The 15,527-nt window shown below is 43.7% G+C and overlaps 3 non-coding genes across 3 annotated transcripts; 2 read left to right on the top strand and 1 right to left on the bottom strand.

The window, feature by feature from the left end:
• The first annotated feature begins 1,245 nt into the window (after window positions 1–1,245).
• Window positions 1,246–1,319, top strand: trnat-agu (transfer RNA threonine (anticodon AGU)). Its single transcript has one exon. It is a non-coding gene; the product is annotated as a tRNA-Thr (tRNA).
• Window positions 1,320–6,894: 5,575 nt separating this feature from the next.
• Window positions 6,895–6,976, bottom strand: trnas-uga (transfer RNA serine (anticodon UGA)). The gene has a single exon. It is a non-coding gene; the product is annotated as a tRNA-Ser (tRNA).
• A 6,088-nt stretch (window positions 6,977–13,064) lies between these two features.
• On the top strand, window positions 13,065–13,138 carry trnad-auc (transfer RNA aspartic acid (anticodon AUC)). Its single transcript has one exon. It is a non-coding gene; the product is annotated as a tRNA-Asp (tRNA).
• Window positions 13,139–15,527: the final 2,389 nt, after the last annotated feature.

Genomic DNA, 15,527 nt, shown 5'->3' on the forward strand with positions numbered 1-15,527 from the left:
TTTGGTTCTTTAGATTTAAAGATCTCGTACCGGCCCCTTTGTCATATGAGCTGCCGCTAAAAGCCCCCTCTCCCCCTATGAACAAGTAAACTGACACTTGCTGTTGAAAGACGGTAGGCCAGAGGAACCCAAATGCCCACATGGGAAAACTAAGAAGTCGATTGTTGACCTCCATACGTTTGTCCCACAAGGGCGTATTGTAAAAACGATTGGTTGTTAACAAGATGCGTTATTGAAGATACCATTTGTACCTTGAACTCCGATCAAAATGTTCGGAGTAAAAGGTTTGATTGTTTTAGAAGACGCTCGAACTCACAACCTGGTCATTTCTGGAGCCCATACTGCTATAAATAAGTAACGCACGCTTAACAATTGTGCAACACGAGAGCAGCGAACAACCGACAGCATCAGCGCTCTTGCCAAACAGCTTTATTTTCGGTCTCTCAATTATCACTTCGAGATCTTTCTCAAACACAAGCCTCCAATCAAGATGCGATTCGTTAAATAACAATTCCTAAATCAAGAGAGTTTTGATCGATCATGACTGAAGTATGTACAATTTCCTCACCTGTTCCTTTTAATCCCTGGGGTGGAAACCATCAGGTCCTGGAGATTTGTCTATCTTTCGCCTCCTCATTTTCTCCATTGCCATTATTTTACTTGTACTGAATCCCCTTGATTTATTAACAGTTTTCCTCGTGTCTCTGGTATGTTAGCTTCATCCATTTCTGTGACGACCGATGCAAAGTAAAAAGTTAGCAACTCTGCCATTTCCTGATTTTCAATTACAATATCACCTGCATCTGTCTTTAAGCGGCCCACATTACTCTAAGCCTCCCTTCTTTCTCTGAATATACTCGTAAAAATCTTGAGAGTTGTCCTCATTTTCCCTCATAAGTTTTTCTCCTTTTCCCTTTTTTCTCAACTTGCGATTTTTTTTAGTTTCAGCACGACAATAAACAACACTTCGCTGTAAAGTTCGGCTCAATAGTTCTCCAATGTCAGAGCGAGAATTGTCTGAAGCCCTGATTTATTTCATGTCACAAATAAAATCACACATAATCATCCGTGTATCAACTCACTGAAGGAGACACAAAGATAAACTCAGCGAGAAATGCAGTCAGTGTCGGGATTCACAGGTGAACGGACAAGCGAAATGGACAGAGACAAAACGGCCTGAACCCCCAACAGTGAAGTGTCGCTGATAGATATTAGTGAGGAGGTGGGGGCCCCATGTCATCAATTGGCGCTGTGGCTTAGCTGGTTAAAGCATCTGTCCAGTAAACAGAAGATCCTGGGTTCAACTCCCAGTGGTGCCTTGTGCAGTTCATTATTTTACCTAATTTATGGAGTAAAGCGACAAAATAACAATGTGGTGTTCGTTTTTGTTCAGGTTTCAGGAGGAAACGGATAACAGAATGACTGTTCAAAAACGCCCTTTCATTCCACAGACAGACCTCTCAGAGAATGTGCCTGTAACACGTTAATTTAAGGACACGTTCTTGTTTCTAGGCTCGTTGGGATCGGGGTATAATTCACGATTTGAGGTTCAAAGCCGGAAGACATCCTAATTTGGACCAAGACTTGTGATCTTGACCTACGGGACAAACGTTTGCAAAGAGGAAAAAGAAGTCCTCAAATCGCTCGACCTGAATCTCCAAGCCCAGATGAAATAGATCCCAGGTTGTTAACAGAAGCAAGGAAGGAAATAGCGGAGGCTCAAACCATCATTTTCCAATCCACCCTGGCAAAAGGTGTCGTGCAGGAGGATTTGAGGATTGCTAACGTTGTACCATTGCTGAAAAAGGGGTAAAGGGATAGATCGAGTAAATACAGGCCAGTCGGCCTAAACTCGATGGGAAGTATGAATCGTCATTTAGAAAGGCACGGATTAATCAAGGACAGTCAGCGTGGATTTGTTAAGGGATGGTCGTTTGAATTGAATTATTTGAGGAGGTATCAAGGAGGATCGATGAGGGTATCGCGATTGATGTAGTCAACATGGATTTTAACGAGGCTTTTGACAAAGTCCTACAGGGCAGATTTGTCAAAAATGTAAAAGCCCATTGGATCCAAGGGACATTGTCAAGTTGAATCCAAAATTGGCTGAGCAGCAGGAAGCAAGCGGTTGTGGTCGACGGGTGCTTTTGTGACTGGAAGGCTGTTTCGAGTGGGGTTCCATGCGGCTTCGTACTAGGTCCCTGCTTTTCATGGTACAGATCATTGACTTAGATTTAAATGTAGGGGGCATGATGAAGAAATTTGCAGATGATACAAGAGTTGGTCCTGTGGTTGAGAGTGAGGAGGAAAGCTGTCGACTGCAGGAAGATATCCATAGAGCGGACAGGTGGATAGAAAAGTGGCAAATGCAATTCAATCTGAAGAAGTGTGAGGTAATGCATTTAGTTGAGGGGGGGGGCAAAAGGCAAGGGAGTATACAATAAACATTGTAATTAATTTGCCATTGACACGCCCATTCTGCAAATTTACTAATGTCTTCCTTTATTATTCGCATTTTTCCTTTGTATTAACGACAGCTCGCAATTAGGTGTCGTCCCTAAATTTTGAAATTGTACTTCCGATTCCAGTGTAGAAATCATAAATGTAAATTGTGAACAAAAGTGGTCCCAGCACCGATAAATTTTGAAAAACAGTGGTCCCAGCACCGATAAATTTTGAAAAATAGTGGTCCCAGCAGCGATAGATTTTGAGCAACAGTGGTCCCACCATTGATGAATTGTGAACAACCGTGGTCCCAGCACCGATAAATTGTGAACAACAGTGGTCCCACCACTGATAAATTGTGAACAGTGGTCCCAGCACCGATAAATTGTGAACAGCAGTGGTCCCACCACTGATAAATTGTGAACAGTGGTCCCAGCACCGATAAATTGTGAACAGCATTGGTCCCAGCATGTATAAATTATGAACAACTGTGGTTCCAGGAATTTTGAAATTGAACTGCAGTTGAAACTTTTGCATAAAAGGAAATGACGTCCCCAAATCGCTCGACCTGAATCTCCAGGCCCAGATGAAATATATCCCAGGATGTTAACAGAAGCAAGGAAGGAAATAGCGGAGGCTCTGACCATCATTTTCCAATCCTCCCTGGCAAAAGGCGTCGTGCAGGAGGATTTGAGGATTGCTAACGTTGTACCATTGTTTAAAAAGGGAGAAAGGGAAAGATCGAGTAAATACAGGCCAGTCAGCATGAACTCGATGGGTAGTATGAATCGTCATTTAGAAAGGCACGGATTAATCAAGGACAGTCAGCGTGGATTTGTTAAGGGATGGTCGTTTGAATTGAATTATTTGAGGAGGTATCAAGGAGGATCGATGAGGGTATCGCGATTGATGGAGTCAACATGGATTTTAACGAGGCTTTTGACAAAGTCCCACAGGGCAGATTTGTCAAAAATGTAAAAGCCCATTGGATCCAAGGGACATTGGCAAGTTGAATCCAAAATTGGCTGAGTAGCAGGAAGCAAGCGGTTGTGGTCGACGGGTGCTTTTGTGACTGGAAGGCTGTTTCGAGTGGGGTTCCATGCGGCTTCATACCAGGTCCCTGCTTTTCATGGTACAGATCATTGATTTGGACTTAAATGTAGGGGGCATGATGAAGAAATTTGCAGATGATACAAAAATTGTTCCTGTGGTTGATAGTGAGGAGGAAAGCTGTCGACTGCAGGAAAATATCCATAGAGCAGACAGGTGGAAAGAAAAGTGGCAAATGCAATTCAATCTGAAGAAGTGTGAGGTAATGCATTTAGTGGGGTGGGGGGGGGGGCAAAAAGGCAAGGGAGTATATAATAAATATTGCAATTAATTTGCCATTTACACGCCCATTCTGCAAATTTACTAATGTCTTCCTTTATTATTCGCATTTTTCTTTGCATTAACTACAGCTCGCAATTAGGTGTCGTCTCTAAATTTTGAAATTGTACTTCCGATTCCCGTGTACAAATCATGAATGTAAATTTTGAACAAAAGTGGTCCCAGCACCGATAAATTGTGAACAACAGTGGTCCCACCGCTGATGAAGTGTTAACAACAGTGGTCCTATCACTGATATATTGTGAACAACAGTTGTGCCAGCATCAATAAATTGTGAACAACCGTGGTCCCAGCACCGATAAATTGTGGACAGCAGTGGTCCCAGCACCGATAAATTGTGAACAACTGTCGTCCCAGGAATTTTGATCTTGAACTGCAGTTGAAACTTTTGCACAAAAGAAAATAACGTCCCCAAATCGTCCCACGTGAATCTCAAATGCTTTGGGAAGAAGTTCAATAGAAACAATCAGGACTTTAAAGGCACCTCAACGACCTGAACTTTCGTTGAATGAATTGTGTGAGCCATTGCATTCGACCGTGAAATCGCTCTTGACTTTCATCTCACTGAAGCAGAGTGTGGCCGCTTTGCATCTGTGATCATGTCGGTGGCGTGTTTAGCTTTGATATTGATCGCTTCCAATTTGTAAAATTTCATCAATCGTCAGGAAAAAGAAACAGAGAATCGAATTGTCCCTCTCAGTGATGAACTGAAGGGATTGGTGATCCAAGCAGATCTGGAAAATGCGTGGTGCAATCGGTCAGGAGTTCCAAATCCACCCTCCAGCCACTCGGCAATTATATTAACTGAGCTTTACTCTGGCCCAGTGTCGCCGCACTGAAATCGAGTCTTTCTCCGGCATGTTTTTCTTCACAGTTGCTGGTTTAAGAGTGAAGACTGGCTGGTTGGATTTTCACTCCTACAAGCTTTAATCATTCATTTTTCACTGACTGTAGACAGTTGTTAGATTGGCCGCTGCAATCTCAAAGTTTAGCCCAGTGAATTATTGGTTTAGCAGGTGATCTCTTCACCTGTTCTCGGCGGTGTTATCCGTTATCGTGAAAGTTTGATTGTTCGAGCCCTTATTTTATTTTTCCTCAGGATTCATCGCCTCAAAGTTCCAGGGTTTCAACGCATGTTTTGGAATCAAGAATCATTGCCAGCTGAGCAGGGCTGATATTCTACCATTTACCCTGCGGTCGGGAATCAGGCACATGAATCATATAAAGGAATGGAACATTGGCTTCACAGTAATTACAATTCTCCTTGACAGACAAGCCCCCGAAAGGCCCGAAGGGAGGCCGCATTCGCAGCAGGAGAGCTGGTTCGCTGTGACATGGAGATTTCTGCAGTGAGTGAGACCAGACTGTTCCTATGTTCAGAGAATACATTTCACACCCTTTATTTTGGAAAAGCAAAACGGTGGGGATTTTTGTCATAGCCCGATGCCTTTCGTGTTGTATCAGATGTTCCTCGTTGCGTTACTTTCATCTTGATCGGAGAACCAGTTCGGGCGCTCCTGTGATAAACAGCGACAATTGCCAGTTAATGTTAAATTTAACAACGACTCCATTGCGTTTTTAATCCCACTCTTAAGATGCAGTCTATAAAATGAAAAAAATTAATCACATTCAAAGCATAAAAATCTTATTAAAGTTTTGACTGTCTCTCGGTCACCACGTCAACATCGCCTTCAGTCTGAAATAGATAGTTATCCATTGATTCATGGTGATTAAAACAGGGATTCAACTACGATCAGGATTTAATTAGCTTCATGTAATTAATTTAATAAGTTCATAACTCTTTTTAAAGTTAATTCCCTAACTGGGAATCGAACCTCGCGGCGGTGAGAGTACCGAATTCTCACCACCAGGCCATTGGGGAGCTCCCAAGATTGCGCACGAGACAAAGTGGAACTGATGACATTAGTTTTTCTTTCGCTCTTTCATGATTCATTCAGCTCTGTGTTTATTCTCAGGCCGCTTATCTCTCCTTCTTTTCAGCTTCTGACTGCGGATATTCCTGTGGCTAAATATGAATAATATAGAACATCTCACAGCCCCGGTATATTTGCTGTTTCTCTGTGCAGTTCTGTGCAAAATCAAACTGCACGCAAATACCGACAGTGCCTCTCTCTCACTCCCCACAGAAGCAGCAGGAGATGCCACTTTAAACTGCCAGTTGCTTCAAACGATTCACGATGGACCTGCGTGGCCTTGCAGTTTTCCAAGGAGCTGCATTCAGTGCGTGAATTTTGGAAATGGAAACATGTCCATCAGCAGCTTGTGGTGGTATTTTACCTCACTTTCCATTTCATGCACATGCCTACTTGCACTTGGTGATGTCATTGCCTGAACATCACCTCTGTCGCGATATTATTTCGAACAGAAAATGCCATTTTGTGCGAGCAGTTTGTCTGGCAGGAAAATGACCTGAATTACAAAGGGCCAAGTAGGAAAGGTCGCGTTGCTCTGCTTGTTCGCAGCAAAGAATTTTCAGCGTTTCCTTGGGGTTTAGTGTTTAGGATTCGGCGCTTTCATCACCACGGCAAAGGTTCGATTGTCGGTCTCAACATCCGCATATTATACACTCTACCATAAGTGTACTGTACTCAAATTGCTGATTTTTTCATTGTGAGGGGAAGAAACATAAATGTGTGGACATTAACTACAAATTCATCAGCTGGGTTGCACCTTTTCTTTTCCTACCGTCTCAGTCTTTCCATCTTTACCCTTCTCTGCTGGTGTTGCAGGTTCCATCATTCTTCGCTGTTCACGATGCCTGAGAAGTCCATCAGGAGAAAACAGGCAAAGTCAAGAGACAGAGACAGGGAGAGATTAAAACATAGAAATAAGTTGTATAAATGTCAAGTTCTGCGAACGAGCAGAACTTAGAACGGAGCTTGGGAGAGATTCCTTCACGTGTCTTGCAATTTTGCAAGAGATCATTGGGCTCCGAGTTAAAAGCGTCGTTGGCGATGGAGCACCTCTCTGAGGGAGCGAACAAGGTCCGTTCGTTCAAGTTCAGATTAATTTGAACACTGAACAAACTTTAAAAAGTAGCGCTGCGAACAGGATTCGAACCTGTGCAGGGAAACCCCATCGGATTTCAAGTCCAACGCCTTAACCACTCGGCCATCGCAGCTGTCAACATCGCTGATGCACAGCTATAAATCAGAATGCGTAGGGTTATCACACGAGATCTGTGACACTTTGTTCTCTCAGACAGGTTTCCAACTGGAAACTTACAGCTTGTTAATGTGCTGACTTTGCTGTCTCGGTGATAGAATTCTCATTTATCACGTGAGAAACCGGGGTTCGATTTCCGGTTCGTTTAGGATTATTTTCATTCTCCATTCATAAGATCGCGTGAATTGTGCGACATTCGCCCTCAGCTTAAATCTGCGCACCATTTGAGACATTTTCCATTCTCCACGTGTGTTGCGTCGAAGCTGGGTTGGAAAATCACATTGCAAGTCTAACGCCTTAATCATTCGGTCATCGCAGCTGCAAGCGACAAATCCGACACGGCTGCAGAAGAGAATGAAGAAGGTTATGACAGGAGAACTCTGAGACTGTATGTTCTTTTAGACAGGTTTCGAACTGAGCGCAGACCACCGGCTGCTGTGCGGACTTTGTTATTTCAGCGATCAAATTCTAGCTGTCTGCGCGGGAGGCCCGAGTTCGACCACCGCTCAATCGAGGAGCATTTTTCATTCTCCATTCATGAGGTCATGTGAATTCGGATACGTTTACATGAAGCTTCAATTTGAACACCATCTTGTGACATTTTCCTTTCTCCATGTGTATTGTCGTCGACAGAACCTCTGCATTCTGTCCTCCATGCACTGGAATTGAGACAATCCTGCCGACAACACCGCTGACAAGACGTGAGAAACCAATTTGTGATTTTGAACTATAAATGGTAACACCGCAGGGCTCGTCCGGGATCTCTCACATAACAATCAGCAAATCCCCAAAGCGAGAATCATACCAGAAGACCAAAGAGCCACTGATAACAGAGGGGTGAAACCAATGCAGAATTCGGTGCCACCCACAGCCGATCGGCCACCATTCTGTCCATCCTATCACTTTTTCTATTCCGATGTACGGCAATGTGAAGACGTACATTAACTATTTCATATCAACAATATTAGCCTCTCTTTACCACATTCGTTTCGAATGTGCGAGTTGTAATATCAAGTGAGACATTGCAGAATTAATTGCTCTGTAGCTACATTGTTTTCTGTCTCGGCATCCGCAGATTATCCACTCTCCCACAAGTATAACAGTGACTGCACTTCAAAAATACTTCATTGGCTGTAAAGCGCTTTGGGACGTCTTGATGTCGTGAAAAGCGCTTTATAAATACAAGACTTTGTTTTTATACTGGGCTAAAAGTACTGATAATTTCACTATGAGGACGAAGAGACATCAATATGTGGACATTGGCTACGAATTCATCATCTGGGTTGGTCCTTTACTTTTCCTCCCGTCTCATTCTTTCGATCTTTAGCGTTCTCTGCTGGTGTCGCAGGTTCGATGAGCTTTGGCCGTTTAATGAAGCCTGAGAAGTCCATCAGGGGAAAACAGAGCGGGACAGAGACAGGGAGAGATAGAGATAAAAGTATAGAAAATAAGCCTGAATATCAAGTTAAAAGAATTTTAAATGAAGCTTGAGAGAGATGGAATCATACACTCAAAGAATCGTTACTGCACAGAAGGAGGCCATTCGGCCCATTGAGCCTGCCCCGGATCTCTTTAAGAGCAATCCAGTTCGTCCCATTCCCCCGTTCTTTCCCTGTAGACCGCAAATATATTTCCTTCAAATACTTGTCCAATTCCTTTTAGAAATTAACGATTAAATCCGCTTCCACTACCCTTTCAGGAGATTATAACTACTCGCTGATTTAAAACGTTTTTCCTCATATCTCCTTTGGTCAACCACCGTAAATCGATGTCCTCTGATTCTCGACTCTTCCGCCAACGGGAGCAGTTTCTGTTTATTTACTTTATCTAAACCCGTCATGATTTTGAACACTTCTGTCAAATTTCCTCTCAACCTTCCTGCCCGAAGGAGAACAACCCCAGCTTCTCCAGTCTATCCACGTAACTGAAGTCCCTCATCCCTGAAACCATTCCAGTAAATCTTTTCTGCGCCACCTCTAAGGCCTTCACATCCTTCCTAAAGTGCGGTGCCCAGAATTGGACACAATACTCCAGTTGTGGATTATTGTGAAGTTTCCTTCACGCACCTTGAAATTTTGCAAGAGACCATTGGGCTCCCAATTAAAAGGTCTGCCGCGGTGGAGGATCTCTCTGAGAGAAGGAAATGCGGCCCGTTATCTCCAGTTCATATTTATTTGAGCATTGAACAAAACTGTAAACAATAGCGCCGCGAGCAGGATTCCAATGTTTTACCAAAAGACCCCGTCGAGTTTTAGATGTGACGGCTTAACCATTCGGCCATCACAAGCAGCGAGTGCTCGTAATGCAGGGCTGTAAATCAGAATGCGCAAGGTGCTCAGAGGATATTTGTGAAATGATATGTTGTTTTGAACAGGTTTCCAATTGGACACAGCAAACGTTGCTGTTTCACTGGTAGAATTTGCACTTACCACGCGAGGGAACAGGGTTCGTTTTCCCGACCAATTAAGGCTCATTTTTATTCTGCACCTCTGAGATCGCCTGAATTGGGATAAATTCACCTTCAGTTTCAATCTGCACACCGCCGTGAGACATTTTACTCTCTCCGTGTGTGTTGCGTCGATAAACCGGCTGCATTCTGGCCTCTGGACCTCAAACATGTTCGAGAATTAAATCAATGCTGCTTTCTGCAACGCTGAAAAGATGTGAGAAAGAAATGAGTGAATCTTCACTGGAAATAGTGAAACAGGAGGGTTCTGGGATTTGAACTGGGGAACTCTCACATATCAAATAGTGAAACGGCCAAAATGAAAACCATAATCCGAGAACAAGGAGCCGTCAGTAACACAACCGAACAACCAGTCGAAAATTTCCCTGTTCCCCACAACCGATCGCCCATTCATTCAGACCGCTTCTGTCCATCGAATCATAGAATGGTTACAGCACAGAAGGAGGCTGTTCGGCTCATCGAGCCCGTGGCGGCTTTTATAAGAGCAATCCAATTAGTCCAATTCCCCGGCCCTTTCCCGGTGATCTGCATTTTTCCCCTTCAAATTCTTTTTTTAAGTCACGATTGAATCTGATTCCACCATCCTTTCAAGCAGCGCATTCCAGATCATAACTACTCGCTGCGTCATTAAGTTTTTTTCCTCATATCGCCTTTTGTTCTTTTGCAATCACCTCAAATCTGTGTCCTCTGGTTCCCGACCATTCCGCCAATTAAAATGGTTTCTCTTTATTTACTTTGTCTAAACCCTTCATGACTTTGAAGACTTCTATCAAATCTCCTCTGAACCTTCTCTGCTCCAAGGGGAACAACCCAGCACGCGGCAAATGCGGTCAATTAGCTTCAATTAATTTATTTGATCATTAAACAGACCTTTGAAGATTGGCCCTGTTTTGTGGAAGTGTGAGCTGGTGGTTAAAATCGCTGGTTTCAATGTCTGGGGCGTTTATCGATTCGAATTTTACCACTGACAGAATTTCTGCAAATGTCCACTTTGACCTGTTCACAGAAAATCCGATTGCAGTGCGATGGAGCAGAGGATGTGAAAGAAGCTGAAAGTGAAAGTGCAGATATTAGTTTCATCACAGTGACTGGACACGTTTCCACAGGTAATGACCTCTCACCTTAAGATTCTTTCCAGCAGAGTGGGACAGGTGATCAGAGTGACCGGGCTCTCGCGGCGCAATCCGTCCTCATATGGGTTACAGGCTCGGGAAATGCCGGGGTTTTTAATTCGTGTCTCACCTAGACCAAAAAATCTTTTTGCTTGTGAACATTTCGACCGGAGTTGAAGGTACAATTGGTGTGTTCCAAAATGCATCGACTTATCTGAAATGCCATGTGGTTCCTCCGGACTACGCTGTTGCAATAGCAGACGAGATGTTTACTGTTACTTGTTTACAGGAGGGAGGCAGTGGTTTTGTGGACACAAACTATGATTTCGATCCATTTACAAATCGTGGGATTTAACTGGAGCTTTAAACCTGCGCCTTTGACCGCTCAGCCAGGATACTTTCCATCCGACACTTCAGGAGCTAGTCTGACAGGAATACAATTACTGCAAGCAAGAATTCTACCCCTGAAGCACCAATGCTGCCACGGCAGCAGGATGCATGTGTCCAGTTAGAAACCTGTCTGAAGGAACATGCAGTCTGACAGAGCCGGAAGTCCAGCAGATTGACTTTCGATCTGAGCAGATGATGAGTCTCCTTCTTGAGAGAGTTTCGCCATTCCAGCTCAGAGTGGTTTAAGAATCATGAATTCGGGTGTGACTGGAGCCACTTGTGCAAGATGAAGTGTCGGGGTCAGTTTCACATCCTTGACGGACATTAATGATGCTGTTGCGGTTTTGCTGCAAAATTTCACTTCCTAGCTCCCGAACTAATATCCAACGCCGTTGCAACTCGAATCCACAACCTTTGAATGGCTTCTCAAACAAAACAAGTAGAAGTCCAACACACTCGCCATTGCGTCACAGGGTCAGTTGCCAAAAAAACCCGAATAAAAAGAAAGACGTGTTTCTCCGGTCCAGGGGCAAAGTAACAATTGATGTTATTCAAAAAACTGTCCCCTCGAATCTGTCTTTATATATTTTTTTGTAAAGCTTCGATTTTAAAAGTTATAAAAAGCCGAAATAAATAAAGTAAATTATAAGATTCGAATCCGTGATTAAGGCGTTACAACACTCTAAGCAACTGAGTTAACCGGCCGTACTGACGGTCCATTAGACATTTTAATTAATTTCTGTACTGTACGCTAGTTGGTAGCGCTTTCTGTTCTTGGACCCCTAAATCTCTCTGCTCCTCCACAGTTCCCAGTTTCTCACCATTTTGAAAACATTCTGATTTATCGTTCTTAGAATTAAAGTGGATGAGCTCGCTCTCCCCCACATTGAACTACATTTGCCGCAGTTTTGCCCACTCACTGAATCAATCAATTCCCACTTTTCAACTTCCTGCTTCAATCTTCATGAATTATTGCGTCACCAGAAGGCTGCGTGTTCAAATCACGGGGTAACCGTTACTTTTCGAGCTGATCGGATTCTGGATCATTCCGGAATGAATATTGTATCTGCTTTTTCTCAATAAACAGAACCTTGCTCTAAAGTCTGCTTCCCTGGCTCTCAAATTTCTGGAAGGCGTCTCATTCCGCCCTCGACGATTGATTTTGACCTGCGGTTGAAACTTTTGCAAAGAGGGAAAAGAAGTCCCCAAATCGCTCCACGTGAATCTCAAACGCTTTGGGAAGAAGTTCAGTGCAAACAATCAGGAATTTAAAGGCACCTCAATGACCTGCACTTTCTTGGAATGAGTTTTGTTCGCCATTGCATTCGACCGTGAAATCGCTCCCGGCTTTAATCTCACTGAAGTGAAGAGTGTGACCGCGTTACATCTGTCAGAGTGGAAGTGACGAGTTTGGGGTCGGTATGGGTCGTTTACAACTTTTGAAATCTCACCAAGCAGCAGAGAAAAAGAAACTTAGAATCAAATTGTCCCTGTCAGTGATGAATTGAAGTGAATATCGCTCCAAGCAGATCTGGACAATGCGCAGTGCAGCCGCACAGGAGTTCCAAATCCACCTTCTCGCCACTCGGCAATCGAATGAACTGAACTTAACTCTGACCCAGTGTCACCGCGCTGAAATCGAGTATTTCTCGGCCACACTTTTTCTGAACATCACAGTTACTGGTTTAAGAGTGAAAACTGCCGTCGGCTTCACTGTAAGTGCAAGAGACATCTTTGTGAACACCGATTCGTGTCACAGACCTGCTCGTCGGACCTGCTCATTTCATCTCATCTCATTTTCAGTAAACCTGAATATTACTGGAATAGAGAATGGCGAATCACAGCTCGATAAATCAATCCTCTCGACCACGAGGGGACTGAGTCTTCCAACATACAGGTATTTAATGGCAAGGTGAGTTTAATGTTCAGGAATAATAGAGCACAGAATTTCACTCGTGCAAACTTCACACACTTTATTTTGGTAAAGTAAACTGATTGTCGAGAGAGGTTACATTAATCGCTGCAACCTGAATTTTTAGCTCGTTCAATCAGTGGTTTAGTAACAAACGTGTGCTGTTTCTGTGGCGCAATCGGTTAGCGCGTTTGGCTATCAACTAAAAGATTGGTGATTCGAACCCACCCGGGGACGATGGGGTAACTTTTATCTTCATGGTCTCGCATTTCCTGGTTTCTGATGTTTGTTTTGGCTGCAAAACAAATGTCCGGTTTCGATGGCCAGCTGAGTGCGGCCGATCTTCCACCATTTAACCTGTGATTGGCTTCGCCGAAATCTGAATTCTTCTTGACAGACAAGGTCCGAAGGTTGCAGGAGAGCCGCTTCACTCTGACATGGATATTTCTGCAGTGAGCGACACCAGACTGTTTCCACAATGAATGTCACTCCCTTTTACTTTGGAAACGCAAAATTGTATTCACATTCCGATGGGTTTCAGTTGATTTATGAGAGATCATGAAAGAATCCTGCAGCGCTGCCTTGGATAATAACAACAGTTCTAAGCCGCATTTCAGTCGTGGCAACAAATCCTCACATCCGAGTATCTGCACCTTAAATCCGAGTATTTGCACCTTTACACCGGAGTATCTGCACCCTCACACTGGAGTATCTGTACCGTTACACCGTAGTATCTGCACCCTCACACCGGAGTATCTGCGCCCTCATACCGGTGTATCTGCGCCCTTACAACCATTAACTCATCAACTTTCCCCAGTCATCTTTATCAGCGTCAGGAGCCCTAAACAAAACCCAACAGTGAAGAAATTTGCTTTATGATTCTTCACTAATGTACGGACACACTTTTATTTACGGCACTTTCAGGGAGAGTTGGGGAAAGTGGCCGCTGATACTCAGAAACTACTGCTTGTTGCTTTTTTTTCCAGCGGGCTCGTTGGCCTCGGGGTATGATTCTCGCTTCGGGTTTGTAGTTTGAAATATGTGAAAGATTCAAATCCCGGTCGAACCCTCATTTTTTTCCCCCCACGACTTTTGATCTTGAGCTGCTGTTCAAACTGGCAGGGTGTTTGGAGGTATCTCAATGATCTCATGTCCTCTGAATGCATTTTACTTGCAATTGCAATTGACCTTGAAACCGCTCTCGGATTTCATCTCACTGAAGCAGAATGTGGCCGCTTTTTATCTGTCAGCGTGGAGGTGACGAGGTTGTGGTTGATAACCGCGGGCACACCTGTCCGGACATTGGTATTCAGAATGTACAAAATGCTGTCTCAAATACTCTGTTGTCATCCAGGGAGCTCTAGTTTTGCATGCCCTATCTTTCCCCTAGTAAGAATGTATCCAGTCTGTACCCGAAATATCTCCTCACTCAAAGCCTCCCATTGCTCATTTACTGTTTCACCTGCCAATCTTTGATTCCAATCCACCTGGACCCGATCCCTTTTCAACTCCCTGAAATTCGCTCTTCCCAGTTGAGTATTTTCATATCTGATTTTTCCTTTCATTTTCCATAACTACACTAAACCTGCTGCAAATGCTCCCCCACTGAATCATGCTCCACTTGCCCCACTTCTTTCCCCTAAATAAATCCAACACTGCTTCCTTCCTCGTTGGGCTGAAAACATACGGATTAAGAAAGTTCTCTTGTACACATTTCAGGAATTGCTCGACCTCTTTGACTTTTACACTGCTATTCCCCAGTCTATATTCGGATAAATGAAGTTCCTTTTTATCACTACTCTAAAATTATTGCATCTTTCTGTAATTTGCCTGCAAATTTGCTCTTCTATCTCCTTCCCACTATTTGGTCGCCTGTAGAATGCATCCAGCAGCGTAATAGCTCCTCAATTGTTCCTTAATTCTAAACAAATAGATTCTGCCTTTGAACCCTTAAGCATGGCGACCCTTTCTACCGCTGTAACAGTATTTTTGATCAATCGTGCCTGCTCCCCTCTAAACCCCCCACTCCCCACTACATGTTTTCCCTGCCTTTCCTGAATACGTTGTAGCCAGGAATATTTAAGTGGCCATTCCGCCGCTTGTTTGAGCCAGGTCTCCATTATTGACACTATAACATAATCCCATGTTACCACTTGTGTCTGCAGCTCACCGACATTATTTACCAAGTGTGTTAAACACAACATCAGGGCATAAGGGTAGGACACGTTCTATGGCCCAATTAAATGTTCTGTACACTAATGTACGTAGCATAAGAAATAAAACAAGTGAATTCGAAGCGTAAATTCAGCTTATAGTGCATGACGTAGTGCTCATCACTGAGACATGGCTACAAACTGGGCATGTCTGGCAGATAAATATTTCAGGTTATAAGCCGTTTAGAAAGGATAGGGACATTGGAAAAGCCGGTGGAGTAGCGATATTGAGGAGGGATACTATTACTGCATCAGAAAGAAGAGATATCAGTAAAGGTGAGCACGCAGTAGCAACGCTTTGCGTAGAATTGAGTAACAGAACAGAATGCAAGACTTTAGTGGGAGTTGTTTATAGACTTCCGGATAGCAGTGAAAAAGTAACAGGATACACAAAAGCGGACAGGGTGGTGGGG

Source organism: Heptranchias perlo, chromosome 20 (assembly GCF_035084215.1).
Source record: "Heptranchias perlo isolate sHepPer1 chromosome 20, sHepPer1.hap1, whole genome shotgun sequence".
In the NCBI taxonomy this organism is placed as follows: Eukaryota; Metazoa; Chordata; class Chondrichthyes; order Hexanchiformes; family Hexanchidae; genus Heptranchias; species Heptranchias perlo.